Source organism: Equus caballus, chromosome 12, assembly GCF_041296265.1.
Source record: "Equus caballus isolate H_3958 breed thoroughbred chromosome 12, TB-T2T, whole genome shotgun sequence".
Taxonomy (NCBI): domain Eukaryota; kingdom Metazoa; phylum Chordata; class Mammalia; order Perissodactyla; family Equidae; genus Equus; species Equus caballus.
Window position 1 is genome coordinate 27308550 of NC_091695.1, and position 5100 is coordinate 27313649.

The window sequence follows — 5100 nt, forward strand, 5'->3', positions numbered from 1 at the left end:
ATCCTTAAGAGATGAATTCCCACTGCAACAATTAGATATTCGATTCTGTGATGCATTTTTTTCAATAATTTTTGTTGAGTAGCTACTATTAGCATGACACCGCATATATACTGGAAATAAAAAGGAAAACAGCAATTTCTATTTTGGAAAGGGAAGCAGATATAAAATAAAATGAATAGGGAAAATGTTTAGTATAAATGTAAACCTTTTAAAAAGCTGAATGGGGTCTGGGAAGGTTAGAAATCATCTTAACACATGGTGATCTGGTAGACCCTTATCCCTAAAATGAGACTTTTGAGCAATACCTGAGGGAAGCAGATGAGCAGATCTCAAGTATATTTGGGGAAAGGGCATTCCAGGCAGAGGGAACAGAAAATGCATGGTGCTGGGGTTTGAGCACACCAAGATTGTTCTAGAGACAGCAAGAAAACCAAAAAGGCTGCAGGGGGAAAGAAAGTTTAGGTCAGAGAGGTACAGCAAGGTGAAGCTGTTATGACCTCACTCACTACTTTAATTTGCTAGGCTTTTATTCTGAGTAAGGTTGAAAAGCATTAAAGGATTTAGACAAAAATGTAACACAACCTGAATTCTTTTTTAAAAGGATCACTCTAGAAAAACTGTCGATAATTGAATTTAGAAGGATAAGGACGAAGGTGCTAAAAAATTAGGAGGCTATTATAATATTCTAGGTAAGAAACGATGATTGCTGGGACCAAGATGGTAGTGAGAGAGACAATGAGAAATTACCCACTTTGGGATGGTGGAGGTGACTAGATTTCCTGATTACTGAAAAAGAGGCATGAAAGAAAAAGAGGGGTTAATGCAGACTCCAATTTTTGTATAGCAATACACAGAATAGTGTAAAAGAAGCAGATGTTTGGAAAAAGGGAGAAAAGAGATCATTTTCTCTTCAAGAGTTTGATATCCCTTTGGCCATGAGGTAGAAGTGTTACATAAATAGTAGGAAATACAATCTGGAGTTTAGAGGAGAGGACTGACTGCCTCAGATTATGTTAATTTGAACTACATTGGCAGTTTCTAATGGTTCAACATACATAGATCATATTAAATCCACAAGACTAAATAACACCACTTAAGTAAGAGTTTAGACAAAAATCAGAGTTCTCTAATGTTTTAGGTCAAAAAAATTGAAGAGATTCAGTGGTAAGGAGGATGTGGAGGAGAAATTGCTACCACTTGAGATAGATACAAGGGAAACACCATCCCAGAACACAAACAGATTTCAGTTAGACCAAGGTGGTAAAGGGGACTTTCAAAGGAAAGGTTAAGTACATATTAAATTATGTTCATGACTGACTATAAATTCCAGAGTGGAATGATTTCAGGAGGTTGGCAGGGGTGAAAGTTGGGGTCACTATAGAGGATATACAGAGATGTATGGACATTATTTGTAGGCGTTGAAGGCTGATATGACAATCCTCAGCTTCACTATGAGTGACATAGAGATACATATAATAATGAGATTAATCCTCTGGGTCTCCAGGTGAGGTTGGGGGTTGGAAAGTGATTATACAGGTGAGGATCATGACAGAAGCATGGAAATTCTGCACAGAGCTCACTTCTGCTATTAGTGGAATGAGGGCTACTTAGAGCAGGGTGACTAGGATACCCTCTTGATTCCATAAAAAACTACTCGCTTGAATCAATAGCACAGATATAGACTTCTCAAATTTGGGGGAAAAAATTTACTAGGTATCTTTTCAAAACACTTTACCAACTTTCTTCTCCACATGCAAAATCTCAGGTTTTAATCTAACATCTTTCTGGAGGAAAAAGAAAATTAAAACCTGTTTTACTCTATTGAAAAGAAATTAGGAACTACAGTGGTTCTTTTAGGCATGTATTGATCTCTTATCATTCTCTGCTCCATAGATGGAAACTTCTTATGGAATGGACCACCACAGAGTTGGTACTCAGTGAAAACTAAAAAATGCAATCTTGTGACCGGCCTGGTGGCTCAGCACTTAAGTTCATACGTTCTGCTTCAGCGGCCTGGGGTTCGCTGGTTCTGATCCCAGGTATGAGCTAGGCACCCCTTGGCAAGCCATGCTGTGGCAGGCGTCCCATATATAAAGTAGAGGAAGATGGGCACGGATGTTAGCTCAGGGCCAGTCTTCCTCAGAAAAAAGAGGAGGATTGGCAGCAGATGTTAGCTCAGGGTTAATCTTCAAAAGAAAAAATGCAATCTTCGTGACAAAATGCTCTCTGCCCCCCATACAAACCTCACATATTCTTCCAAGAATAACAAAAATTCCAAAGCTTCCCTGAAGTCTTCTGCAGCTCCTTCCTCTTCAGATGCAATTATGCCATTATAATCAATAGAATTTATCAGTCTGTTAATCTAAATTTTTAAATTTTATCATAATTTACCATTTTGTGTAAGTGGAAGACGTGATTAATAATGACTTAAGCTGTAATAGATATTACTTTTTGATCGTTTGCTATATTTCCATCACCAAGCCAGAGACTGTGATACTTTACCTCAGTTAATTGTCACACTCATGAGATATTATCCCAAATTCATAGGTATAAGAATTGAAGATTTTGGACATTTAGTGACTTTCTTAGGGCTGCAGAAAGTAGCAGAGCAGAGATTTGAAGCCGAGTTACTTTGAATTTAAGTCTTAGGTCTTTATCATGAAGATGTATTCTTTTAAGCTTTTTATATTTAACCTAAACTGGGCACAACAAAGTAACTCATTTAATTGACTGGTTGATTGACAGGCTGAGTGATTAAATCTATCATTGGAATTCAATGTGGATAATTAAAAAGCACAAACTTGGGAATCAAATATACTTACCAGTTATGTGACAGTGCAAATAAACTACCTTTTTGGATCTTAGTTGAATAACAAGAACTGGATCCACAAATATTTACAACCCACTTCAACCTCTTCAAAAAATCCTCAAATAGTGAAGAAAGAACATGACCTTTTAGCAACACCAACCAATAAGCTGCATAAAGTGCTGAATGCTGTCCATTCCTTATTCTCTCTATAAGCACTAAGTCAGTACCTATGGTGTACTAGGTTGTGTGCTAATTTGCAGGCCTAAGTGATGAACAAGATGTGTTCCTGGACCTCAGGATACTTAGTGCGCTGAGACAGATATATAAACTGATGAATATTATGTACTTTTCTTATTCTCCGTTCCCAAGAAAGAACATTGCTTTCTCACTTGCTCAGAACTGTGTGATGGTACTTGATCTCATTTGCACTATAGTCCACTAGTCAGTTGATGTAATAGTTAGTAAATTGGATGTCCAACACCAGGTAAGTCTTTGGTGGCAGAATTAGAACTTGAGATTAGACGTATTCATTTCCACAATTGGTTGTGTCTTGCATAATTTTACATATCTCATTTCAGTGCATTTTTAACTGATTTCTAGGCTTAATTTTCCCCCATCATTATTCTCCATTTTCCCCTCTCTTTTTAAATATTTTATTAGCTCCCCAATTACAATAAAATTTTATATTAATACCCCATTTCTCAGCAACTCTGAAATTAGTCAAAACAACTACTTTATTACATTCCCTGAAAGAGAAAACTAAGATTGAAAGAGACAATTTGTTCAAAATTGAACAAGCTTATACTTAGCAGAGACTCAATTTCTCCCTGTGCTTTTCCTCTATGTCACATGATAAATATACATATTCTAATAGGATCTCCAGAGTGTTTAGACATAACCTCAGCTTATATGAAACATATACAAAAAATATTCAAAACATTCAAGCACAAGCTCTGAATAAATCAAAGGAGAAATCACTTCCTTGAAGCATATTCCTGATTACCTCCAATCATGAAAATTTATGCAGACAGTAGATGTGACCTAGTAGATTTGTAGACTTACCTTACTCCCTGAACAATACAACATGTAAGTCCAGTACCTTCTTATGTGAGTGCATCTCAAATCAGAAATTCAGCCTGTGAAAGAAAGTAAACACCCTACTGGAATGTTCTTCTTTAGTGTTTGGCCAAAATGTTTGAAGTTCTCCAGAGGCAGGAAGAAACTGAAGAAAATCAACGCTATTGGTCTTAGAATCAGCTAACAATAATTCTAGCTCTGGATCTGCTGCTCAGTCTTCTTAGATAAATCACTTAGACTCTTTGAGTCTTGATATATTCATCTATAAAATGGAAATAATAAAAAAGCAACCCCAAGGACGTCCTCCATGAAGACTGCTTCTATGATTAGGAAATGAGCAAATCCTTAAAATGCCTTATACTTGGTAAGGAGTGATCATCACAATCACCATCAAGATCACTGTTATTTGGAGTTGTTTTCCCTGGAAATTGATGCTTGCTCTTAGTATTGACACAGTTTGGGGGAAGGCCTTGCTGCTACTAGACAGCCATTAACAAGTGGGATAAATAAGTGAATTGCCAAAATAACTGTGGTGTTTGGGCTGCTCCTTCTAACATGAGACCAAAGGAAGTCTTGTGGGGGTTTGAAAGGTTTGTTTGGGCTGCTCCTTCTAACATGAGACCAAAGGAAGTCTTGTGGGGGTTTGAAAGGTTAAATAACGGGATCCAGGAGGGAGTTATATGGTCATGGAACTCTCAGGAGACAAATATCCTATGAGGGCTACAAAACTTTTTATCTCACATAACTAGGGAACAAGTTATTAAAGAGTCTATGGGGATCCAACTCTGCTTGTTGAGGGAGATCCTGGGTGCATTTACACTATTTGCGGTTATTCTCTTTGATAATGTGCAATTTGAGCCACAGCATAACCTCCAAGACTGCAATTTGACATAAATATTGGAGGATGGAGAGGAAGGTTCTGTCATTAAACAAGACAATTGGACCCCAGGAATTAGTGCTTTGCTTAATTCTTCTTAAATGTTTGTACCATTGAGAAGAAATATCAATTCATTCAACTGTTTGTTGATCTCAAATGTGTTTCAGCCATAATGATGAGCCCTAAGAATACAGACACACGCAAAATAAACATCATTCTTGCATTCCTGGTGCTTAAGTCTAATGGAGAAGATAGACACTGAACAAGTGAACACTGTAGGAACCATAAAACTACATGTGGAACAAAATGCCATGTATACGTGTGTGCATGTATTTAT